The sequence below is a fragment of the Colletes latitarsis genome, chromosome 1 (genome assembly GCF_051014445.1).
Source record: "Colletes latitarsis isolate SP2378_abdomen chromosome 1, iyColLati1, whole genome shotgun sequence".
Classification (NCBI taxonomy): Eukaryota; Metazoa; Arthropoda; class Insecta; order Hymenoptera; family Colletidae; genus Colletes; species Colletes latitarsis.
This window is the reverse complement of record NC_135134.1, coordinates 38549356-38577194: the sequence shown is the minus strand read 5'-3', so window position 1 is coordinate 38577194 and position 27839 is coordinate 38549356. Positions and strand designations below refer to the sequence as shown.

Below are 27839 nucleotides of genomic sequence, written 5' to 3'. Positions count from 1 at the left end.
TAATAATTCAGAAATTTAAAATGATTATACCGTTTTTTGTTGTATTTCGTTAATGTACGTCATTAATAACATTGCTTAAATTAAGATAAGAAATATTTTGACAGTTTTTTTTTATATTTACGTGTTTTTAAAATAGATCTTAAAAACCTTTCCAATTTATTGGACTTTTAACACTGAGTAAAATAAAAAAAGAGAAGGAGAATGATTAATTATTAACATCTATCCGCTACGTGGAATGTTATTTGTCATATCAGTCATGACTAATGCGAATATTTGTACATATAGAATGTTACATGATAATCGATACACATGGAATTGGGTCAAATAATATGCGCGTTTAAGCATCAATCTACAAAACAAATGCAAGTGACAGATAATGATTCTCAAAACAAGTTTATGTAAATTAACCGTTATAAATGTATTGTATTAATTGATCGTCTGACACTGACATCGATTAATTCTTAATTTAGTAATTTCCGATACAGGTTGACACAATAAAGTTTCCAGACTAACAATAAAACATTCATTCTTTTAAAAGAACAAAGAATTTTATCGATCTGTTTATCGTTAACATTGTTGAAGAATCATTTTTGTCGATCGTTTGATCAAATTGAAAATTCGGTTGAAAACATAGAGAACGAAAAAAGAATTAGTTAAATAAATCGTGTAGTTCATGGTTATTCCGAAAAGTCAGAATACAAAACACTTGTTCGATTATCTAAATTTCGGACACTTCGTTTGGCCGATTCAATTGTAATTGCCTTAGTCTCGTTAAATAGAGGCTAACGGACTATGAAAGCAAATAAAATTTCATGAAATAATCACTGCCAGGAAGGTCGGAATCATTTTATAGAATTTTTACTCGTTTTTTACTTGAATTTATTTACTCGTTACAATATTTTAATAAACAATCCCAATAACGTGTAATAAAATTTAGTTTTTCATCTATAATCGTACCACCGTTGGAGGCGGAAAAGCTTCTCCTATGAAATGATTTTTCTTTTATATCGATCTGACTTTCCATTCTGGAGATATCGTTGTGCAAAGAATAGCATAATTTTTTAACACTAAACCTACCGCGACCGGTCAAATGACCGTTTTTAAAATTTCGTTGAAATTTCTAACACACAATATTATTTTAGCGTCATTTAACTTGACGACTTTTCTTATAGTATACGTACAATGAATTTTACAACATTCACTTCTACTCTTATTGTTTGTTTTCTAAGAAAAGTATGTAGTCTGACTTGCCTACCACGACCGGTCATCTAACCGGTTTAATGATTTCTATTTTTTTGTAAAAAACTGGACAAAATTTGGTACCAAATTCCGGTTAACTTCCGATGTAAATAAGAACTATATGTATAACAAAGACGAAAGGAGAGAATCTTCAGTTTGCACTGTCTTAAAACAGTCCAACAAAGCGTATTAAAAATTTTGAAACTTCAGACGCATGCAGTTCCGAAATTACTAGTGTTTTATTAATAATTGAGCCACTGTTAGAAGCGGCAAAACCTCCCCTTTGAAATGGTTTTTGGTTTTTGTCGATCCGACTTTTCGTTTTCGAGATATCGTAATTTATGTAAAAGGTAATTTTTAAAATTCCGCTCTCCGCCTTAGAAAAGGCTGTAAACGCGTGTTAAAAATACTAAAAACTTTAGATGCGTGCAATTCCGAAACTACTAGTGTTTTATTAATAATTGAGCCACTGTTGGAAGCGGCAAAGCCTCCCCTTTAAAATGACTTTTGGTTTTTGTCGATCCGACTTTCCGTTTTCGAGATATCGTAATTTATGTAAAAGTGTATTTTTCTTAATTCGACTATCTCTGTCTCCGTCTGTCGCGTCGTGTCGTACCTCTTTGTCGCGCGTGAGTCGAGAGAGTCACGTGACCAGGAAGTCGTAGTATTTCCAAGAATTTACTACGCACTGTTTACTATTGTCACGCGCGCGAGTCCATTGATCCGAATGAAACGTAAACAAACGCTTCGGATCCTCGTATCTCCGAAACTAGCCACCGCATCGACTTGAAACTAAAATCGCTATATCTCAGGAACTAATAAAGCTATCGACTTGTTCGAACGCTCGTTTTAAAGGGCGTTTCATCCTCTATCCAATGAATATGAAAACTAGTATAATTTATGCTATCTTCTATGTTTATTTTGATATTTACTTTGACGCTCAACATGAAACAAAAATTGTCATATCTCCGGAAGTAACTATGCTATCGACTTGAAACAAATTTCATTTTAAAGGGGTTTTCATCCCCTATCCGATGGGTACATCAACTATTATTATTTATGCTGTCTTTTGCGTTTATTTAAAAATCTGCTTCGACTCTATGCGCCCAAAGAAGTCTAAATGATCGTTTCTAAATCCTGGATGTAGAATAGTCATTTTAATATTAAATTTTTCATTGTTTCATACAAAATGTATATAGTGTCGACTCAACTATTAAATCAATCATAAAACTTGGACTCTATGAACGCTCGTTTTAAAGGATATTTCATCCTCTACCTAATGACCATATCACCTACTATAATTTTTGCTATCTTCTATGTTTATTTTGAAATTTACTTTGACGCTACATACCCAAAGAAGTTTCAGCAATTCCTACTGATCGTACGACTAGTGTACGATAAAACTGAATCATAAATTATTTATTTAATTGAAAATGAATTTAAATACAGGATGGTTGCGTAATTATTAGCCAGCAGTTTTTCTTAAATAGTCGTTTTCTCTAGAACTAACTACGGTATCGACTTGGAACAAAATTCGTTTTCAAGGGCGTTTTATCTTCTATCCGATGAATATTAAAAAATTTTTTCACATAAAAGAAAAGAACATCTTACGAATAAACATCAAAACACAAATTTCTATACATATAATGTAAAAATTAGAAGTACGTTTCCTCGTAAAAGAGAAAAAGAAAGATTGGTCATTTGACTGGTCATGGTAGGAATGGGTATACATGAAGTGCCGGTAGGTTTAGTGTTAAATTCCACTATTTTTCTCTGTCCGTGTTACAACAGTCTCCAATAACGCGTATTAACCAGTTAACTGTTTCGATCTCTTTGGAAAATGCATGTCTCAATTGCGTCGCACAAATTTAGCAATGACGAATATACTTGTCAAACACAGAGTATGCGTAATATAAAATTAGGTTATAATAAAATGACTTTTATTTTTTTATTTCATTACTTACATTTATTTATTTACTTAAATTAACATATATATTTTGCATATGAACGAAAAACAACATGAAAAATCAATTTCTTACTTTAATTTACTGTTAGAGAATGGTATTGAGCAAAGCATGGTACAATGCATAATAGAACTTCGCAAGTTGAACACCAATATATGAATCCGTAATTGCTTCTTTGACAACTAATAAAAAACAACAATACATTTACGAAAAATAATTCATTCTATATGCGGTATTTTTTATATTAATTATTTATAAACTTTTATTTCGACGGGCCTCAAAATATTTCAAACATCTTGAAGTTTATGAATATATTTTAGTCTTCGCTAAAATTGCAATTTAAACTGCAAATTGTCACTACGTATTACTCATGACGAATATACTCGTCATATCACAAAATTTTACACTTTTTCCATGACGAATATACTCGTTATAACACAAAATTTTACACTTCTTCCATGACGAGTATACTCGTCAGACAGTTAACTAGTTAAAAGTACCAAAACTTTGCACACGCGTAATTCCAATGCTACTTATTCTTTATCCATAATCGTATCACCGTTGGAGGCAGAAAAGCTTCTCCTTTAAATGGTTTTTGTTTTATGTCGACCTTACTTTCCATTTTGGAGATATCGTCGTCGAAAGGCAGGCATAATTTTTTCGAATTCCAGTGTCCCTGTCTTCGTCTGTCGTGTCGGATCTCTCGCTCCCGCGTCCTTGCTGACCTAACCCAACCACGTGACCTGTACGGTGGCCAATGACGCGTAGTATTTCCACGAAATTACTATTACTACGAGTGCGTACGCATTTCGTAGAATTAAAGGGGGTCGTAGTATTTCCTCGAGCATCCCGCGCTTATTAATGAAACGCTTCGTTTTTCGAAACAAAATTCGTTGTATCTTAAGAACAAACCACACTATCGACTCGAAATAAAATTCGATTTTAAGAATTCTCCCTTCTCCATGCGTAGCAACTATTATAATTAATGGATCGTTTACACGAGTGCATATATTTTTATACAGTCACAGCAATATTTTTCTTTTGGGGGATTCTAAAAATCTTTTATTTTCTATTTTTTGCCCAGTGCGTACGCTTCGTATATTTATGTTTATAAAATATATCGCGTATGCTATTTATACAGTTATTTATCGTTGTATCGAAGATGTTCTGAGAACAAAGTTTTATTATTCGAAGAGATGTGATGTACACTGATAGGGGAAAAATTTTCTCATCGATGATTGTTTGTTATTGCACGTTGCAGTTGAACTGGATCAAAATTTGAAGTATTAATTATATTGATGTAGAAAAGTAGAATTTAGAAATGGAACTGCGACGGTGCATCGCGTAGGCGTAACTGTCCCCTTTCCTTTGTTTGCTGAGACCTGACTTCTCGTCTCCAGGTCACGGCGAACTCAAGAAAATCTCAGAAATGCAACCTTTCGAACGTTTACTCTCTCTGTATTTCTCTCTCGTTGACCCGTTTCATCTTGATCTAGCCGCACACAGTTTCTCACGCCTACCCACGCACGCCGAGAGTGATGAAGCAGTCACACTTGTTGCACGGTGTTCCTTTACGCTAGCAGCTCGCACAATCGTGCTTTTCCAACTGTTTCGTCTTCGCTGGGCGAATTAATCAACACAAAACTCTCGACGTGTGACGGTCAGAAAATTTATTTGTTATACCTCCCGTGGTAAACATAAAATAGACGAGACGATGCTTTTCCACAAACTAAATTCCAAAATGTTCTTTGATAAACTATGTATTGCATTAAATTGTATCGATCGAGCAAGTTCAATATCCATGTAAAATTGTGATGCATTTGTATTGAAATGCAACGCGAATCTGAGAAGCGGTAGAAGTCGGCCCGACACGCTTTTTGCATCGGTAGTAATTAATCAGTATAATGGTTGGAACGAGACGATCGTGAGAAACGATTAAAGATACATCTTCGTTACTAAAAGAGCATCGGTATCGATCCATCTGGACTACCGTCCATCGTCGCTATCGATTTATCGGCTAACACACGCGGGAATAAACTGCAATTGATGCCGATTGACGATGATAAACTTCGTGAATCAGTTTCTTCGACGCGATGTGGAATTTAAACTTCAAGCTAACCATGATTGGTAGTCATCTTTGGGAATTTTTTTCAAAAAAACTACAAGGTATCTTGAGACGACTATTTCACCATTTTTTTTGTTTATCTTTTGGCCATGTGCGTGAATTTCTTCATTACAAACAAATAAAAATTGTGGAAGTTAATTCTATTTAAGTGGGTCTTCTACTTTCAGGGTTGGACAATTAAGTCACATTGGGAATTTTTTTTCAAACAAACTATAAGATATTTTGAGACGACCCTTTCACCATTTTCTTTGTTTATCTTTTAGCCATGTGCGTGAATTTTTTCATATCATTCCGATGTCAGTTATGTACTCAAAAAAAAAAATGGAACAAAAAAATTTTTTAAAAATTCCAGACTGCAATGCTCCTTAACTTCTGATAGTTAGTGTACGAGTCGTCGGACATAATTTTATTCGTCGACAACAGATCGGAATAAAGTCGGCTGATAACGTTGATTCGTTTCCGCGCGCCATAATCGATATCGTGCAAACGATTACATAGTACACGTGTATCACGTGGACGTCGACATTTGCACATGGCCGGCGGGGCTAATGACTTCGAGTATTGAAATTATTCTCGTGTTAATTGGTTCATTCTGCAGTGACGTAATTAAATCGATTCGATTTCCGTGCTTATAACAGATCGGCTCACGGTGTCTTTAACGACGATCAAATTAATCCCGAATATAAATTCTGACCAAATTGTACGGTTCCTTAAAAGTCTACTTTCAAATATAATAATTGGTAAAAATAAAAATACTTTAAACTACGTACACCTATACATTGTCGTAGGGAATGAGATTTGTAAAATCTTTAAAGTAACGACTGTTTTTCTCAAATGCAAAAATCATAGAGTTCAGAATTAGGTAAATTTTATTCTGGAATAACGAATGAAAATTTTGGATTCACTAAATTAAATCTGAATCTAAATTAAAATCCATCGGCGTATTTTTTAAAACGGAAAATCGAGCCCCAACTTCTTGCGAAATAATGTATCGGCGTGTTGTCAGGCGAGAGAACTCCGGTGAAGCAACTGTAAGTATGTCTGTATGCACACTCTTGTAAACATGGTCGTCCATGCAAACGGGAAACTTTCACTGAACACTTAGATACGCGCCGGAATGCAACTACTGGTAAACCTACTACAGTGCCGTAAGTTGCACGACCAGAGCCATCGAACCGTTCCTTGTACAGTAGCACCTCGATAAAAGCCTGGATTTTTACCTCGATAAAAGTTCCACGATCCCCACCGCTTACATTAGGAGTACGCGAATGTTTCCATCATCTTTATAGGAAATTTCTGTATCTGTACGTTGTTTCCTATCGCCTTTTAATTGTAAAAATCCGCCCACGACTCCGTCAAACTCTGATTCAATTTGTAGTTAACGGATCGTGACGGCGTGTCTCACGACAGACAGAAGTATATTTAAGTATACTCTTCCGTCGAGTCCTGTTCCTAACGGCGACTTCTCGCGCTGTTAGACGCTATGACGGCGGATAATCGTGCTACCAGCGCCAGAAAAAGTAGGCAAAGACACTCGACCAGTCGCCAGAACACCGTACAAACTTCCAAGATTACAGCCGACTCGGTACAATTGCGAAACCATGCGCAATAAATAGTAATTATGCTGAGCAGAGCTCGGACCATGAAGCAAGGTTCCCGCCCATCTGGAAACCACGCTTCCCGCCGACTTTAAACGTCGAATTATGCGACTATCCTGATCAAATTCTTTCGACCCCGTTTCACATGCAATTTCAAGACATTTCGTGACCATTTCTCTCTTCATTTAATTCGAACATAATCCTCTAAGATAAAAAAACACGTGATTCCATTTAAACAAAATTATCGATGTCCTTGAAATCTCGTAAAAAAAATGATGTCAAAAATATTTCTTTTCTACCATTGCATACATCTCTTTCAATAGGGAAACTTTGCTTTCAGAACTTTTTCGATACAACAATAATTAACGGAAATATTCACAAGTTTTGTTTCTCGAGATTCGCCCTATACATTTCACGTATCGACGTTCCTTTGTTGTTTTTTGAATTGCTACGTGATAGTGCTATCGTTTGATTCCATTTAAATAAAATTATCGATTTCCTTGAAATCTTGTAATAAAAATGATGTCAAAAATATTTCTTTTCTACCATTGCATACATCTCTTTCAATAGGAAAACTTTGCTCTCAGAACTTTTTCGATGCAACAATAAATAAGGGAAATATTCACGAGTTTCGTTTCTCAAGATTCGCCCTATACATTTCATGTATATACGTTTCTTTGTTGTTTTCTATATTGCTAAATGATAGTGCTATCGTTTATGAGTTGTTCTGGGCATCCCCGAATGTTATTATTGTTATTATAATTTATATTTTTTGATTCAAACTAACGTTATTTTAGTTCGGAAATCGGGTCAGCAATTAAGCGCACAACGAGGGAATATTATGTCGTGTCGTGGGAAGTAATTTTGACAGCATCGTTGGTTACACAGAAATTGTTGACTGGAAAACTAATCTCGCTCGACCGTTTCAGAAATCATCGTTAATGAGTGCTGCAGATGGTGGCGCGAATTTGCTTGCCATCGTGCAATTGAAAGGAACGACTATGATTCGTCGAGATATTGGACCGGCGTCGTGTTCCAGGGACCGCCCACCGAGAGTCGGTTCTTAAGTCAATTTACATGGAAATTGAAGCGGAAATAGACAAAAGCACCGGCAAATCGGATTGAATCACTTTCGAGGGTTTCGGATCGCTGAGAACCGGTTGCCTTTCCAAAACGTCGATCATTATCCCAATGAATCAACTAACTATTGTGTCGCCATGTTCAGTTTCTCCAATTTACCTTTATCTCGTTTCGATCCAACGACAATATAATTGTACTCGTTCGCCTAATCGATGGTTTCGTGGGGTTCGAGGCAATGATTAACAGATATTTTCATCTAGAAAGGAATCTTTTAATGGTTTCTTAGAAATTTTTTTAGAGGGAGGGTATTTTCTTTTTGAGTTAGTTTTTATTTGTGTTTTCAGCTTCATGTTTCAAGAGTATCCACAATTTGTTTGGTACAAAAATCTTAAAAATTGTAGGAGTTTCACTAAATCTAGTGGAGGTCCCAAATAAAAAGAAGTGTTTTGTAATAGTTTTTCATAAATTGTTATTAAAGGAGGATGTTTTCTTTTTTATTAAGTTCAAATGCATACTTCTAGTTCTATATTTTACGAATATACACAATTTTTTTCGAACAAAAATATCAAAAATTGTAGGAGTTACAATGAATCTAGTAAAGGCCTCAAACAAAAAGTAATGTTTTGTAATCGTTTTTCAAAAATTTTTATTAGAGTAGGGTATTTTCTTTTTCATTAGGTTTGAATGCATACTTTTTGTTTCATGTTTGAAGAGTATCCACAATTTTTGTGGTACAAAAATATAAAAAATTATAAGAGTAACAATGAATCTAGTAAAGGCTTTAAAAAAAGAGAAGTATTTTGTAATAGTTTCTTCATAAATTTTTAATTGCGGAGGGTAATTTCTTTTCCATTAACTTTGAATCCATACTTTTAGTTCTATGTTTCCAGAGTATCCACAATTTCTTTCGAACGAAAATATTAAAAATTGTACGAGTTACAATGGATCTAGTGAAGGCCTTAAAAAATGAAACGTACAGACTGGAACAGCCCCTTAAGTTTACGAGACGCACTAAAATACGTAATGATAGCTGAGGGAATGGATCGATCTGGCAGATCCCCATGGCCGCGGAACAAAAGGGTTTAGAGTCATATTCGTTTCATATTCATGAACCACGATCTTGTAGAGCGGTTCAACATGCTCCCAGACATTCGTGTCCATCTCAATTTATGCCATCGCTAATTGCCTTCGCACTCGAAAACCAGTCTCTGCTTTACATTCAATGAATGCAAAATAAGGGATTACGTTTAAGGTGACGTCGTTCAACGGAGGAGGTGGGGGGGGGGGGGGGGATGAAAAATAAGAATTTCCAACAAGAATCCTCTTTCACTTTCCTGTAACTGTGCAACAACTCTCGTTCCGCGTAGCCGCTAGAGATTCAAAATATCCAGTAGTGCATGCTAAAAGTGTTTCGGAGTTATTATAATATTCTTTTAACGACTACAGAAGACTTTTATACACAGCTGGGGGTCTTTTAATAAATGCAAAGTAGGTCCCACGTTGAGCGGATAACACACGACAAAAGTAGAACGTTAATATTTGAGTGTAGTTTATAGTAATTTCGAATTTCCCGCCAAACTCTTTAGACCTAACCTATGTTTACTTCACCGTTACGAGGCGTTAAAAAATTTGTAGAGAACAAGATCGAGGGAAAATGATTAAACTTAAATAATTATGAGTTAAAATCTGAGTAGAAAATAAATAGAATATTAAAAACTCTTTTTCGATGGAGGTTAGAATTTAGTTACAAGATGGTTGACGCTGTTCGGGTGAACATCGCGCAAAAAACAATAGGGGAGCGCAATAAAGTGTAATGCAGGGGTATTATGAAACGCATTCCTAGTAAATTCAGTTTGTCCGTCGGACAGAGTTCATATTCTCATAGAATGATGCATAAAATATTTGAAAGTGCACGGTACGGTGGATATTATCCCCATTTGTAATACGTAGCTGGCATTCAAGAACGACTTCCTCTTTTCTGAGCAAAATATTTTTGACTGGTCCCGATAAAAAGCTCGGCTACCGAGTATATTGCATACCCCGAATTCCAATATAGTAATAATGATCGAGCGGAATAGTTTCCGGCGCGATGGTAATACTGTGCATTTCATAACGATCCGTTCGGTTTCCTTCAGCCTCTCCATCTTGCCGCCAATTTATCGTTCGGCTTTTGTCTTTCGTTCGGGGGCCCCCGTCTATCGTTTTCTTTCTTCATATTTATGCTTCGATGAACTGTGTCGCTCGTAAACAAGACTTCCTAGTCCCGACCTCCATTAATTCGCCACTCATCGCTACGAGTACCGTAGCACGCTTTCCGTTAGTCCTCCAATAATTCGCGAATAGTCTACGCTGTACGCGATTAGCTTTAATATTCTCCTTCCTACACGCGGGAATTTTTAATCGCTTAACAGCCTCGCTAATCAGGAATCGATCTAGGCTCCTGTGAATCGTTAGAAAGTTTGGAATTTAATCAAAAATATTGGACGCATCTTTCATCGATTTTGCAAACACACTCCGGGACAAAAAGATGGCACACTTTCAAATTATCGTAATTTCTGTTTATTAAACATTACAAATTCAGCATTTTGTATGCATATATTTTCAGACTGCCCTTGTTGATACATACGAATGAAATGAAATGGACCTTCCTTAATCTATCTATTTTTATTTAAAGAAATACAATTATTGACATGGTATAGAGGGATAAAGTGATAGCACACTTAACGAAAAACTTTAAACATAAAACAATTAATGCTTAATATTTTGTAGAACCTCTTTTACATATAATAATTTTAATCAATCTGTTTGGTAAAGATTTATACAATTGTTGAATACTTTTATGACTAATATCTCCCACTCGTCCAATATACCTCCCATTTGGCGACGACTTAAAAATTGCTGTTCTTTTCTCAAATCATGATAGTAATAACCTAAGTCTGGTCCATCCAAATTAAATCTTTTTTCCTCGGTAAATATGACTCTTTTCTACTTTGTTGCCATATTTATATGCTTTTCGGCAAACTGCAAGTGGAACGTTTTATGCTCTTTTTTTAACCAAGGTTTCTTCTGCAATTTCCTTCGCACTAAATGCTTACATTTTTGTAAAACACGGCGCACATTCGTTACATTAATGTTTACACCAGCACTTTCTGCAATTTGTCTCGACGTCATCCTTCAATTTGATGCTATTCTCAATATTGTACGTCTTTCGCGAGTACTTAAACTTCGTGAACGACTAGAACTTTTATTTTTTCCGTAATTTTCGGCATTTTTTAATAAGATCATAATAACCTTACGACTTCTATTTACAACCTTCGATATTTGTGCAACTGAATATTGTTCTTTCTTTAACATCAATATCATATACAGAGTGTTCGGCCACTCCTGGGAAAAGTTTTAATGGGAGATTCTAGAGTCCAAAATAAGACGAAAATCAATAATATGAATTTCTTGATTGAGGCTTTATTAAATAGGTATTAAAAAATTAAATTAAAAAATTTCAAATCATTCTGGAAAAAATATTACCGGTTGCGGGGGGCAATCACAATCATTTTTGGTTAACACACACATCCTCGAAATCCTATGCACTTTCGAGAAAAAAATTCGAGTAGGTGCTAGAATTTTTCGGTGAAATTAAAAAATTTCAAATTATTCTAAAAAAAATTGTTTTTGGATGCAGGGGTCAATTATAATAATTTTTGGTGAATAGACATATCCCCGAAATCCTATGCACTTTCAAGAAAAAAATTCTTTACCGAAAATCTAATGTAAGGCCAGAAATGCTTCCCTGAAATTTCACGCATATCTTTAAAACGTCATAACTTCTGAACGGATTGAAGGATTTTAATGTTTAAAAAAGCAATCAACGCGTATTTTAGTAGAGAATATGTAGAAATTCTAAAAATATTGGAAAAGTTGCTCCTTGATCCCGTAAGATGTGAAAAACTTCATAAAAGTGGTCCAACATTCCAACGGCCATAACTCCTACAATGGTGAATATATTTGAATGAAATTTTTTTCTGAAGTAGAGCTCATGGGTACCTATAAAAAAGTATTAAACAACTTTTCTATAGGGCGTCAAACAAAATTACTAAAAATTAAAAACGAATTTTTAAGAAAAATCGACGGGTGCCTAAATTTTTCGACGAAAAAAAAAATTTCAAATCGTTCTGGAAAAATTATTTTCGGTTGCAGGGGTCAATTGCAAGCATTTTTGGTCAACAGACATACCCCCGAAATCCTACTCAGTTTCGAGAAAAAAATTCCTTACCGAAAATATAATTTCTGGCCAGAAAATGTCTGCCCGAATTTTCATACGAATCTTTAAAACGTCATAACTTCTGAACGGATTGGACGATTTTGGTGTTTAAAAAAGCAAACGACGCGTATTTTGATGGAGAATATGTACAAATCGCAAAAATATTCGAAAAGTTGTTCTTTGACCCCGTAAAATGAGAAAAACCCCATAAAAATGGTCCAATTTTCAAACAACCATAACTCCTACAATAGCGAATATATTTCAGTGAAACTTTTTTCTGAAGTAGAGCTCATGAGTACCTACAAAAAAGTATTAGACAACTTTTCTGTAGGGCGTTAAATAAAATCACTAAAAATTAAAAACGAATTTTTAAGAAAAATCGACAGGGGGTAGGTGCCCAAATTTTTCGGTGAAAAAAAATTTTTTCAAATCGTTCTAAAAAAATTATTTTCAGTTTAGGGGGTCCATTACAATAATTTTTGGTGAATAGACTACCTCCGAAATTGTAAGCATTTTCAAAAAAAAAAAATTCTTTACCAAAAATATACTGTGTGGCCGGAAATGTTTCTATAACTTTATAACTAAGCCTCAATCAACAAATGAGTATCCTTGGTTTTCGTCTTATTTTGGCCTATAGAATCTCCCATTAAAATTTTTCTCAAATGCGGCCGAACACCCTGTATATTTAACAATCATCTAGCTTTTTTCCACGACCTATTTGTAACACTTTAAGTGTTACACAACTGAGAAGCGCAAATCTGCTACTTGTGCTATCATTTTGTCCCGCTCGCGGACCAAAATATTTACGATTTTATTCCTGAAATACTGTTGAAGTAAATATTGTGGATGATATTCAGTACATTATACATATAAGCATGCGCATAGATGTGAACATATTAAAATATTCATTTTTTTAGTTTATAATACCAAACAGAAGAAATTAGAAGATGTGCTATCTTTTTGTTCAGGAATGTATGTTAGGGGCGTGCGAAGATTCGAAAAAATTGCAATTTATGAGTTATTACGCTGTATAATATTATCTCGGATTATCGTTACAAATGGCAGTTTCGCGGTTGGTCAGCTCCCGTTTAATATTATACTCCCGATAGAAACTGTCGAACTTGGCGTATAATTTGCGGCCCCGTTATCTGAAATTAAGCGCATCGATAATTCTAACCGCTCTGTAGTCGAGATAACGCGTCAGAAACGAATCTCGATGCCGCGGGGCGCAACATATAGATTCCTGACAGTCGAGGAAGAAACGGAGCTTCCCACGGTTGTCCGATATTTTTAAGACCCGTCGATCGACGTTCCCCGTGTCGGGAAAGGTTCTGAACAAAGAAGTTCCAATTTCGAAGTGGAAACTCGTCCAAAGAGTTTTTCCACGTCCAACACGGACCAGGAGAAACGATCAAAATGGAATGAACGATTTGAAAGCCCCGGCAATTGTCTTCCGAAGTCGTTTAACAAACTCATCCTTACTTGTCGCGAACTTGCCGGTACTCGAGTTCTTTCTTCGACGGACTTGTCGACGAGACGAGAAAAACTCGGACCTCCGTGAATTAGCTGAGTTGGTCTATAAAGGTGGAGAAGCCCCGAGTCAGCAGTCGGCTGCCAGCACTACGGTGACTCTGGACATCTTCGACTCGACGGTTCATGTCATTTCCCCCTCCCTACTCGAGGAAAAGAACCACCGGAGATCTTCGTTCCGGTGTCTGATGACGTTTCGAGGAACTTAATTAATTTTTAATACGTTGCAGCCTTTCAACGTTTCGATTAGCTGAATGAAATTTGCACAAAGACCCAGACGAGGGAAGCTGAATGATTACTTTGAAACGAGAGGTTAACAGAACTTTGTCATTTATTTTCTCGGTTATTTCGAATAGTCTCGGTTATTCCGAATATTCTCGGTTGTTTCGAATGGTCTTAGTTGTGTCTAGAAGGGGGAGTTTCCCTAGTACTGGACACTTAAGGTCTTTTTAAATCAATAAAAAAATATAATATTTTATGTCTTCTACACTGTTTTATTTATAATAAGCAACAAAACAAATATTATTTTAATGGTTAAGAAAAACTTTGATTAAATTTTGGTATAGAATTTCAACAGATCATTAAGTGTCCCCTAATACCGGATATAGCATAAGTTCAAAACATAACTCAAAACAGTTTCAATTTACAGCGATCGTAAACATAGTTATCCGCACAGGCTTTGTGTGCCTATTTTTCACAGCTGCAACACTGACTCCAGTCTGTTGCTTTCTAAACAAACCCCGCAAATGGTTTCCAAGTTTGATTCTCGTAGTTTGAATGTTCTGGTTTTCCCACGCTTATTTCCTGAATGTTTTGTTTGTTTTCTCATTCTTTTTTTGTTCTCTTTCTCCTTAGTCAATAATTTCTTTATTTACTTTCACACCTTGCTCTTGTTTCAGTTTACTATTTCTTGGCATTAGATAAGGGAGAAATTTTCAGAATTATTTTATAAATGTTATCAGCAAAACTAGTAGATTGATGCACGTCTAATGTCTTCTCATCTTTTTCTTTAGAAGTCAAATTTTGCTGATTCCTTATTTCTTCGTGTGGAATATTTGTCATTTCACAACCTGCATAATCAATGTCTGAGAATATATTCCTATACAGAGGATAAATTCCAGTGCATTTGAAGCCATTAATACCAATATGAACAAGCAAAATTTAAATTTGTAATGTCTGGTAATAGGAGACGATGATCTATCGGGAACCAGGGGACAGCAAAGCCATAAAAAAAAGTTTGTTTTATAAAAACCAGTGTACTATATACAGGGTGTTCGGCCACACTCGGGAAAAATTTTAATGAGAGATTCTAGAGGCTAAAATAAGACGAAAATCAAAAATATCAATTTTTTCATTGAGGCTTCGTTAAAAAATTACTAAAAGAGTAAATTAAAAAATTTTAAATCATTCTGGAAAAATTATTTTCGGTTGCAGGGATCAATTACAAACATTTTTGATGAATAGATATACCCGCGAAATCCCACCCACTTTCCAGAAAAAAATTCCTTACCGAAAATATAATTTCTGGCCCAGAAATGTTAGCCCAAAATTTCATGTAAATCTTTAAAACGTCATAACTTCTGAACGGATTGGACGATTTTAATGTTCAAAAAAGCAAACTACGCGTATTTTGGTGGAGAATATGTAGAAATCGTAAAAATATTCGAAAAGTTGGTCCTTGACCCCGCAAAATTAGAAAAACCCCATAAAAATGGTCCAGTTTTCAAACGTCTACAACTCCAACAGTAGTAAATATATTTTAATGAAACTTTTTTCTAAAGTAGTGCTCATGGATACCTACAAAAAAGTATTACACAAGTTTTCTGTAGGGCATTAAACAAAATTACTAAAACTCGAAAACTAATTTTAAAGAAAAATCAACAGGGGTAGGTGCCTAAATTTTTCGATGAAAAAAAGATATTTCAAATCGTTCTAAACAAATTATTTTTGGTTGCAGGGATCAATTTCAATCATTTTTGGTGAATACACATACCCCTAAAAGCCTGCGCACTTTCGAGAAAAAAATTCGTATAGGTGGAGAAATTTTAATATTAATTTTTAACAATAATTTTGTTAGTAACTTTTTAACGAAGCTTCAATAAAGAAATTGGTATTCCTGATTTTCCTCTTATTTTGGCCTCTAGAATCTCTTATTAAAATTTTTTCCCAGGAGTGGCCGAACACCCTGTATACAAAATACAAAGGTAATTAAAAAAGTACTTACCAAAAGATATTATAGCACCATTCATGCGTTTTTGCATTACAAGAATTGAGAGGTATAGTAGTTTTTAATTTGTACGATACACTAGCTTCTAATTAAATGCAACAATCAATTGATTTTTTTAGCTGTGTATGCGCGACTAGAATATGGCGAAACTTGATCATTGTTTATTTTTAACGATAAATTTTTAACCTTTAACTACTGTTCAGTTTTAGAGGAACGCCCCCTACCTCGTTTGTACCAAATATTCTCGGTTATTCCGAATATTCTCGGTTGTTTCGAATACTCTTAGTTGTGTCTAACGCCTCGTTTATACCGAACATTCTCGACTATTTCGAACATTTCCAGTTATTTTCTCATGTATATATTGTCACACAATTTTATATTTATATACAATTCGATACCCGAATCCAGAATCTCGGATACTGTATCGATAAGTCATTCGGTCGAGCCGTAATCGATCAAGCTCTTCGAAACGTTCCAACTTGTATCGTTAAAGGGCCAGAGTTGTTTGTAGTCTGTCTACCGGTTAAAAGAGGAAAGAAGCAGACAGTCGCGTCCGTTGTTTCAGCAAAGAGAAAAATAGCACCTCGCGCAATTACTAATTAGTCGTTTAGAGAGTGGCAAGCGTCGTTTCGTTGACTCGGGCGGGGCAGAGTAAACGGCGAGCCAGAAGAGGGAAACGGAGACAGGAAACACTGTAACGACCTTTTGTCTCGATGTTTCTACGACGTTAGAAGTTCCTTTCAACCATCCCCTGTCCCCCTCTTGTTCTTTTCTTTCTTTCTGGTTGGCTTTCTTCGACTCTTGGAGACGGTTTCCCTCCGTTTGCCGTCTTCCGCCCCGCCTAGGCCACGCGGACGATCTTGGACTATCTCCGAGGAAACACCTCGCGCTTAGGAGATTTATGGCAGCCACATAAGAAGCCCTATAGCGTTTACTCGTTCCCTGGAATCTTATCGAGATTCGAGATTTCCGTAGATTCCTACGTATCCAGGTAATAAACGTGTTTCCAGCCGATGAAAGTAGGTACTAATTGTCGTCGCTTTACTTGCCGACGGAATCTCGAAACGGTTTGCTCGACGAAACATATACAGGGTGTCTCGTGGAAAACAACAATTAATGTTCGATAGAAATACGCGACTCTGCAGATAGTTTCGAGAAAGAAAGGATTCAATTCTTCTTTTTAACGGCACTTTCAGATCGAATACTCGAGTTTGCAACGTGAAAATACCAAGCAAACTTTTGTTAGCGCTCCTGTTTTGGTCCCGAAAAATATATTGCCTAGCTCTTTCGAGTCTTCCCCTACGAAACCAGTGGTAGCATCGTTATTTCACAATTAACATCTCAATGAGCTGTTAAAGGTCGCTGTGCGTCCCGTTTCAGGTGATTGACCCATGCGCCCAGTTGCTACGGTCATCGGATCGTGACGCTCTCACGTTACAGAGATATTCATTAACATATTTCTCAAATCTAACAATCACCATGTTAATTTCTCCCCGTCGAATTCGATATACTACCGTTGCTCTGAGAACATCTTCGCGGCGATGCTTTGTTCGACGACGCGTATGGATTTTCCCTTCGATTCGGGGAAAAAATGATGGCCGAAACGGTGTTTAGACTAAACTACTTTGAGAACCGTTCATAAGAATTCACCGGGAAGGCAATGTGAAAATATACTCGAGGAAAAAGAAAACGCCGTTTACGATAAAAAGGAAAAGGTTATTGCAAATATTTATTTTGCATGGGAGTAATCGCTATAGCGAACGCCGGAGCTCGGCTTAGGCTGATCCACGGAACATCGAGTGTATCTGCTCTGTATACAGAATTCCCTGCTGATCTTCCATGCGACATATCCGCTTTACGCCATGAAACTTACGTTCGAACGAACACGTCTCGGAAACTTTATTCGGAATACCTCGGGCCATCCTCCTGCGGCCGTATCGCGTCACGCTTCTTCTCTGTTTAAAGGCGAAAACGAAAAAAGGACCCGTTGTATAATACATTTTTCATACTCATTTTACTTATGCACTCGCATATCTCCCCGTGTGCCACATGAGACATAAATAACATCGCGATGGTTCGCGTCTCGGACTTGTCACTTCCGTCCGAAACATTTCTCTGGAACTCTTCTAACCCTGAAGCAGGCATTTTCTCCAACTCTACTTACAGAATTTTTGTCCGCAGAAATTAATTTCTGATTTAATTCGCAGGGTTTATTTATACGCGTTTAAATAAGTCTAAAAATTGTTATCAAAAGTTAAAATACTTACAGTTAAGGACAAAAGGACATTTTTCAGAAACTCTTCTAACCCTGAGACAGGCATTTTCTCCAACTCTGTTTAGAGAATTTTTGTTCGCAGAAATTATTTTCTTATTTAATTTACAGGATTTATTTATACGCGTTCAAATAAGTCTAAAAATTGTTATCAAAAGTTAAAATACTTACAGTTAAGGACAAAAGGACATTTTTCAGAAACTCTTCTAACCCTGAGACAGGCATTTTCTCCAACTCTGTTTAGAGAATTTTTGTTCGCAGAAATTATTTTCTTATTTAATTTACAGGATTTATTTATACGCGTTCAAATAAGTCTAAAAATTGTTATCAAAAGTTAAAATACTTACAGTTAAGGACAAAAGGACATTTTTCAGAAACTCTTCTAACCTTGAGACAGGCATTTTCTCCAACTCTGTTTAGAGAATTTTTGTTCGCAGAAATTATTTTCTTATTTAATTTACAGGATTTATTTATACGCGTTCAAATAAGTCTAAAAATTGTTATCAAAAGTTAAAATACTTACAGTTAAGGACAAAAGGACATTTTTCAGGAACTCTTCTAACCCTGAGACAGGCATTTTCTCCAACTCTGTTTAGAGAATTTTTGTCCGCAGAAATTATTTTCTTATTTAATTCACAGAATTTATTTATACGCGTTCAAATAAGTCTAAAAATTGTTATCAAAAGTTGTAATACAGTTGAGAACAAAAGTAAGTAGGTGGATGATGAAAATGAATATCGATGAATTATTGTAGCATCATAATTACAGGTTTAAACTTTATTGAACATTGATCTTTATAGTATATAGGTGTAAACCAAAATTAAGTTTAAACAAATTGCGAAAACCTTTGTGCAACACTGTATTTTTACAGCACTGGATAACATGATTTTTGCTTAATATATTTAAAAACAAAATTACCTTAAAATAATGACGTAAAGAAATAATGAACTATAGTGGCTTTACATGAAAATATATAAACAAATTATAATCTATTAAATTAAGGTTGCATTAGATTAAAATAATATTTTTTTTTTTTTTTTTTTTTTTTTTTTTTTTTGTTTTGTGTTATACATACATTTATATTTTTTATAAAAATTAAGTTGCTTATGTAGAATTAAAAAGAAATACTTGTGTTTAATAAGTTTTGGGAACGTAACTCCGCTTTTTATACTGGCTCTGGAACTCATATAACACGGTTTCACACAACACGGCATTTTCTAGGAACTTATCTACCGTGTTATAGCAGGATTACCTGTATTATGAATGCTGATAAGTATATTAGCATAATCAACGAAAATTTGGAAAAGGCAACAATAAAAATGAATTTGGAAGGAGAATTTATTTTTCAACGGGTCAATGATCCAAAACATGTTGCCAAAAAGAGTATGAAATTTTTTAGTGATTCGGATATTAAGTTACTCGAATGGCCAGCTCAAAGTCCTGACTTGAATCCGGTAGAGAATTTGTGGTGTGTATTGGATATGAAACTTCCTTTGGATAAGCAAACGGGTAAAGTGGAATTTTTTAATAATTTAAAATCAGAATTCGGCGCTATTGACAAAGATTATATAGAAAATCTTGTAAGCAGTAAGACTTGAGGCGAGGACTAGAGGCTGTAATTGCGGCAAAAGGTGGCAATACTAAATATTAATTAATAGTTATTAGTAGTGTCCATTTATGTACTTCTGCTCCTTTGTAATTGTTTCATTTTTTGTTTGAACCTAATTTGGGTTTACACCGATTGTTAATACTTATTTTAATTGTTATTCAAATAATCTATATACTATAAGGATGAATATTAACCCCTTACCATACAATAACGTGTCTCACTCGTCATCAAGTCTTATAAATTAAAATCAACATATTTTTACACTCATGAGATATTCATAAAACAAGTCTAATCTTTTCGTGATCATTCCATGTACGAACAAATTTAAACAAAATTAAATAGTACACGTTCGAAAAATTATTTGGAATTAAATCGTAAGTCAAGGGATTAAATGAAGCTTAAACATGTAATTGCAGTGCTATATTGGTTAAATTTCATTGCTATCCTTTTTCATCATCTGTCTACTTACTTTTGTCCCTTACTGTATATTTTATACAAGAGGACTTTAAATAAGCAAATATTAAACAAAAGAATTGAAATTCCGGGCACTAGAAACACCTTTAAACATCTTCAAATACCTTCAAACACATTCAAATTATTTACAATTATTTACATCCCGATGACACGAATCTATCCTAATAATTCCCTGTGAATTTCGACACTTATTTTTGTCCCTGACTGTATATTTTATAGAAGAGGACTTTGAATAAACAAATATTAAACAAAAGAGTTGAAATTTCGAGCACTAGAAACACCTTCAAACATCTTCAAACACATTCAAATATATTTACAATTATTTAGATCCCGATGACACGAATCTACCCTAATATATTCCTATAAATTTCGGCACTTACTTTTGTCCCTGACTATATATTTTATAGAAGAGGACTTTGAATAAACAAATATTAAACAAAAGAGTTGAAATTCCGGACACTAGAAACACCTTTAAACATCTTCAAACACCTTCAAACGCATCCAAACGCCTCCAAACAATTTACAATTATTTAAATCCCGATGACACGGATCTACCCTAATATTTTCCCGCGAATTTCGATCGTGCGTGGTGGAATGGCGGCGTCGGGACGCTTTTATTCCGCGCCCAGTAATTCCTCGGCGAATTTTCTCACGCCGCAAGCACTCGGCTCGCCGCTAACGTCATTATGTCTTCGGTCCCTCGTTCCTTTTTTCCTCGGTTTCCCCAGTCTCTCAAGCATCGCCCGAACTCCGAAACTACTCAACGACGTTCCTCCGCGGATACTTTTTAACGTTTCCGTGGAATTCTGAAGGAACGATGTAATTACGAAATAAAAGGCGAATCTGGAAACTTCATCGAACGATCGGCGTCTTTGCGCAAACTGGGAGATCGATGGAAAATTAATTGTGGTTTGCTAAGAAAAGGAAAATATTAAACGGTACATCTCGTCGTGTTTCGGATTTCACCTTTTCTCGGATCCGATCGATCGTTTCGACGGCGTTAACCAATGCATTATTCACGAGTTTGCCTAAACATTTTCTACTCGAACGATTCGGGGTACTTGTTATCCGAAATACTGTCGATCAACGTTTACGGACGATACGTAAATAAAGATATTTACGACCCGTCATCTCGTGATTGTTAATTTAGAATTTTTTATTTCATCGAACCTTCGTATCACGAAACGAACTTTTGCCCTCCGCAATAACGTTTCAACTCGGCCACGTATTAAAAACGCTCGCTACTTTCGTGCACGGGTTGGTTTGAAACCGTACCCCGAAAAAGTAAATTGATAAACGTAGGGAAACGCGAAGGGGCCGCTTTGACAGGGAAACTTTTTGCCAACCGGTTTTAATTAATCCGTTTCTTTTTTCAATTTCAGGTAAGCGAGCCACGAGTTGATACTTTCGAACCGGTAAGTCGCTTTTACCTCAATTACTGCGAGCACGAAGAATGGTCCCTTTGAACACGACCCGCGGAGTGGTATTATTATTACAAAATCCGTGCTCGAAATTGAAAAACTCAGAGTACAAAATTTTCGCTAACAGCGATACGTCTATTCTATAATATTTTTTAACCGTCGCGTTGCCAAACGTCGACCCATAAATAGTCCCTATTATATTTTATAGCTGTCTCTAGAATAAAAATAAAATTGAATTTTTGTTCTAAAATTTCAATCAAGAAGATAATGGCGCTTAAGTTGCTCCACTTTCGACGAAAACAATGCGACCGATATACCACGTATTTATCTTAATTGGCGATCGAACGAGTCACTTAAGCAACGCGAGCGAAGCATTGGTACCTAAAATTGCGCAATTCCGTAATTATTCTCCGATTCGAAAGATTTATTGTACGAGGCTGTTCGATCGTATTGAAATCGAACAATTGTCAGAAAACATGCAGGTTTAAACACAATTATAGAATTATTTTCTACGAAAGACGTAAATACTCGACGATGAAAAGAGGGCAATTTTACGAAACTTGAAAAAAAGGCAACATCTTTAACACTGAACCTACCGCGATCGGTCAAATGACCGTTTTTAAAATTTCGTTTAGAATTTTTGACACACAATATTATTTTAGCGCCATTTAACTTCACGACTTTTCTTATAGTATACGTACAATGAATTTTACAACATTCACTTCTACTCTTATTGTTTGTTTTCTAAGAAAAATATGTAGTATGTCTTGCCTACCACGACCGGTCATCTGACCGGTTTAATGATTTATATTTTTTTGTAAAAAACTGGACAAAATTTGGTACCAAATTCTGGTTAACTTCCGATGTAAATAAGAAATATATGTATAACAACGATGAAAGGAGAGAATCTTCTGTTTGCACTGTCTTAAAACAGTCTACCAACGCGCATTAAAAATACTAAAACTTTAGACGCGTGCAGTTCCGAAATTACTAGTGTTTTATTAATAATTGAGCCACTGTTAGAAGCGGCAAAGCCTCCCCTTTGAAATGGTTTTTGGTTTTTGTCGATCCGACTTTTCGTTTTCGAGATATCGTAATTTATGTAAAAGGTAATTTTTAAAATTCCGCTCTCCGCCTTAGAAAAGGCTGTAAACGCGTGTAAAAAATACTAAAAACTTTAGATGCGTGCAATTCCGAAACTACTAGTGTTTTATTAATAATTGAGCCACTGTTAGAAGCGGCAAAGCCTCCCCTTTAAAATGACTTTTGGTTTTTGTCGATCCGACTTTCCGTTTTCGAGATATAGTAATTTATGTAAAAGTGTATTTTTCTTAATTCGACTATCTCTGTCTCCGTCTGTCGCGTTGTGTCGTACCTCTTTGTCGCGCGTGAGTCGAGAGAGTCACGTGACCAGGAAGTCGTAGTATTTCCAAGAATTTACTACGCACTGTTTACTATTGTCACGCGCGCGAGTCCATTGATCTGAATGAAACGTAAACAAACGCTTCGGATCCTCGTATCTCCGAAACTAGCCACCGCATCGACTTGAAACTAAAATCGCTATATCTCAGGAACTAATAAAGCTATCGACTTGTTCGAACGCTCGTTTTAAAGGGCGTTTCATCCTCTATCCAATGAATATGAAAACTAGTATAATTTATGCTATCTTCTATGTTTATTTTCACATTTACTTTGACGCTCGACTTGAAACAAAAATTGTTATATCTCCGGAAGTAACTATGCTATCGACTTGAAACAAATTTCATTTTAAAGGGAGTTTCATCCCCTATCCGAGGGGTACATCAACTATTATTATTTATGCTGTCTTTTGCGTTTATTTTAAAATCTGCTTTGACTCTATGCGCCCAAAGAAGTCTAAATGATCGTTTCTAGATCCTGGATGTAGAATAGTCATTTTAATATTAAATTTTTCATTGTTTCATACAAAATGTATATAGTGTCGACTCAACTATTAAATCAATCATAAAACTTGGACTCTATGAACGCTCGTTTTAAAGGATATTTCATCCTCTACCTAATGACCATATCACCTACTATAATTTTTGCTATCTTCTATGTTTATTTTGAAATTTACTTTAACGCTACATACCCAAAGAAGTTTCAGCAATTCCTACTGATCGTACGACTAGTGTACGATAAAACTGGACCATAAATTATTTATTTAATTGAAAATGAATTTAAATACAGGATGTTTGCGTAATTATTAGCCAGCAGTTTTTCTTGAATAGTTGTTTTCTCTAGAACTAACTACGGTATCGACTTGGAACAAAATTCGTTTTCAAGGGTGTTTTATCTTCCTACCGATGAATATTAAAAAATTTTTTCACATAAAAGAAATAACATCTTACGAATAAACATCAAAACACAAATTTCTATACATATAACGTAAAAATTAGAAGTACGTTTCCTCGTAAAAGAGGAAAAGAAAGATTGGTTATTTGACCAGTCATGGTAGGAATGGGTATACATGAAGTGCCGATAGGTTTAGTATTAAACCATGATGTTTGTTTGAAGATGTTTGAGCGACATATTAATTTGTTTAAAAGAAAATACTGATTTTAATTCTAGTATATTTGAGCAATACTTCAATGTAAACTTTGAAATCGATTTTCTTCAAACGTTTCATTTTTCCATCAAACTCGTTTGTTTGCAACGAGTTTGAAACTATGTTAGAAGTATTTGGGAAGAAAGTAGTTTTTATAAGATTACAGATTTGTTATTTCCTTGAAAACAGAACCAAACCAACTCAAACCATTATGTAAACGTTACAGTTCGTGAATGTTTGGCTTTGTTTGGCTCCGTTTGTAGGACGTATGAACAAATATAATTTCCTTTTCTCTCTAAAAATCAAGATTTGTAGAGGATCATAAACTGAGTACAGTTTTTAAGGGATAGATGGAAGAGTTTTCTTTGGTTTGTAGCTGTTGAGGAATGTTTGAATAGAAATTATTTCGTCTTAATAAAGCTTAAGAATTTGTTTTCTATATGTAGTGTAATTTTCTCGATGGAGAATTGATAAAAATCACCTAAAACGTTGGAATCGCAATATCGTTGGACGCATTGGTCGTTTATCGACGAAGGTTTCCTTAGGTAGCAGTTCTAGCCAGTCAGGCGGATCCGAGACGAGTCTGGCTCGGCCACAAGTTCCCATGCCATTACTTTACCTTACTTTTGCATTCGACGAGGCAGAAAGGAGGGCACGTATTCACAAGGGTCCTTTTGCGGAGAAAGTTTATTTTATCGTTTGACACGTACACACAAACCTATACACACGTGCACCTTGCGAGGCAAAGATACGAGCTGGAAACAGCGGAAACCCATTTCGTCGTTTTCTACTTTGCGCCGTGCACGACTACCATGCATCCTCCTTATTTTAACAATACCTCGTAATACAGATTTTTCCTCGGCTCTGTCTTCTCTTTTTTAGCGTAAATTTTTAATCTTCGACTCGCATGCTTCTACCGTCGATGCCTCGTAAAAATCCCTCGCGTTCTATCGGCGCAGAGGCCAAACGGAGGGGTGGAACGTACTATCTATTGTTACTCGATAACGAACGTATAAGAGATTCGTGGGATTGTAACAATATGTTAGCCATGAGATCGCCGGAGAATGGATTTGTGGCCACTTCTATTTATTATCGGTCGACCGTGAAACTGAAAACTTCAAAGGTACGGTTCGCGTACCAGCCTGATCTTGTTTCGGTTCGTTCATCGCTTGATATCGTGGCTTTCCGCGTTGTCGTGCATTTGCAGTCATTTTCTTCCAGCAAATACTCGATCGAACGAACAGCCCGCCATGTCCCTTTTCTGGAATTTATTACAGGAATGTATTCTTTATCGTCTATTTATTTTTGTTTTTTTAAAGGATGATATTTTCCATTCAGTTTGACTTCATATTTTTAACTCTACATCTAAAATCTGCAATTTTAACAATATTAAAATTTATAAGAGTTATAACGAATTCAGTGAGAATATATCTCCGATTTGAATCGACCAATTAGCACCAAATTTGGAAGGAATCTTCAACTCCTACAGGATTTTCAAAATCTGATGATTTTTATTATTTTATACATATTTTTTATTTATAACTTCCCAAAAGTAAAAAAAAAATATTAATAGGAAATAGAAGTATTTGAAAATGAGCTATTTATTTATAGATCCACGTTTTTATTTGTTTTGAAATGGTTGGGTCAGGTTTGACACACACGATTACAAACATATTTCTTGTAAAGGATTTGACGAGTTCATAAGGACCATGGCAGACGGAAACGTTTGCGTTTACATTTTACTGACTGTGAGCATTCCAAGGGAGCCTTTGAAGATTGCTAGGCAATCCCAAAGAGACCCAGGGTCTCAAACGGTTTCAAACGGTGGATCTCAATGGTTTATCGAAAAACGATGCGAAAACGAACCATCCAGAGCTTCTGTTAGAGAGTCTAGCGATCTTTAAAGGACTGGGAAACGCTCAGCGACAAAACGCCAACGTAAATGGTTGCCTAGAACAGACCTAGAGACGTTTTCAACAGCCTCAAACAGGGTCAAGACTATTCCAATACAATCAAATCCCTTGTATAATACGATAGTTATATATTTTAAATTATTAAAAATTTTTCAAAAGAAAATTGGATTCCAACGAAAAAGAAAACTATTATTTCGTTTTAATTATAGTCTTTGTCAATCGTCAAAGGGCAAAATCTATTGTAATACAATCAACCCTTTGTTTAACACAGTAGTTACGTTTTCAAAATTATTAAAAATTTTTGAAAAGAAAATTAGATTCCTAAGAACAATAAAATTTATTTTGTTTTGGTAACTATAGTGAACATATTTAGTAGACTTCAGGGGTGTTTTCGACAGTCTTAAACAGGACCAACTATATTCCAATATAATCAAACCCCTTGTACATATAACACAGTACTCACATTTTTAAAATTATTAAAAATTTCTAAAAAAAATATTAGATTCCAAAGAACAATAGAATTATTATTTTTTTTTAATTCTAGTGACATATGTGTATTACACCTGTTAGAATGAAATCGTGTTACAGATGTACCGTGTTATACGGAGGTTGATTATGATACGTGACAAATATTCGGACGAATACAATTTATTATACACACTATTTAGAAGCTACCTGAGATTTTGTTCATCCTAAGGAAAATGCAAGTCAATTATAATCGAATATAATAGATGTAAATACAATCTGAAACGCCATATTATTTTCCTTTCTTACATTTATTGTATTTAAATTACTACACACTTTCTCTAATCTTATCAGTTTTTCAGTCGAAAATTCGAGAAAGAACAGAGCGTGAACGCTTCTAATCGACTGTTTTTATCGCGTCCTAACGGTTCATCCATCGTTTTCCAACAACCCCATCGAGATCCTCTTCGCGTACTCGGAAAACCACTGTAGTCTTCAAAGCCATCGTCGAAAAGCTCGGTCGCGGAAACGCGAACGAAATGCTTTCCTGGCTTGGCCTTAAAAGCGACACTTTTCTAGGGCTTCGAGCTCGTTTCTGTGCGTTCCATACATACGTTTGCAATCGCTGAACGCTCGGGGAACACTTGAAAAGGGTCGTTTTTCAAAGGCGGCGCTCACCGAAGTGGCGTCTCGAGCGTGTTCCACGCACATCGCACGTGTAGAAATACGTCCTTTGACGCGAGGCGACTTTCGAACCGTGAATTTAATCGGACAAATGGTTGGATCTGCGTTATCATCTTCCTGGTACGTAAATCCCGATTTCCCATCAGCGTGTTTTCGATTAAGGGTCGCGTGAAATATGCTGCGGATGCGAGATATTTCAATTTTTTTATACGTTTCTCGCTGTTCCATTATTTATTCTCTGAATTTCTAAATGGACGTAAAACGATAATTTTTTACCGAGTTCTACTCGAGTACGTCGGAGATAAGAACTGGCATAAAATACTTGGAAATTTACTTTGTTTTTGTTGAAAGATATCAGGTGCTCTTGCTTATATATAGACAATATTTAAATGTTAAACACAACCATTTTAATTA

The 27839-nt window shown here is 35.5% G+C and overlaps 1 protein-coding gene across 5 annotated transcripts in view; it reads left to right on the top strand.

The window, feature by feature from the left end:
* LOC143343936 (CCR4-NOT transcription complex subunit 6-like) overlaps positions 1 to 27839 on the top strand; it is a 253776-nt gene that overhangs the window by 146777 nt on the left and 79160 nt on the right. Inside the window, exon 2 of one of the 5 annotated variants that reach the window (XM_076769396.1) lies at positions 21759 to 21791. The exons of the other annotated variants lie outside the window; for them this stretch is intronic. The gene's annotated coding sequence lies outside the window, so the exon portion shown is untranslated. The remainder of the gene's footprint in view (positions 1 to 21758; positions 21792 to 27839) is intronic. 5 annotated transcript variants of the gene reach the window in all.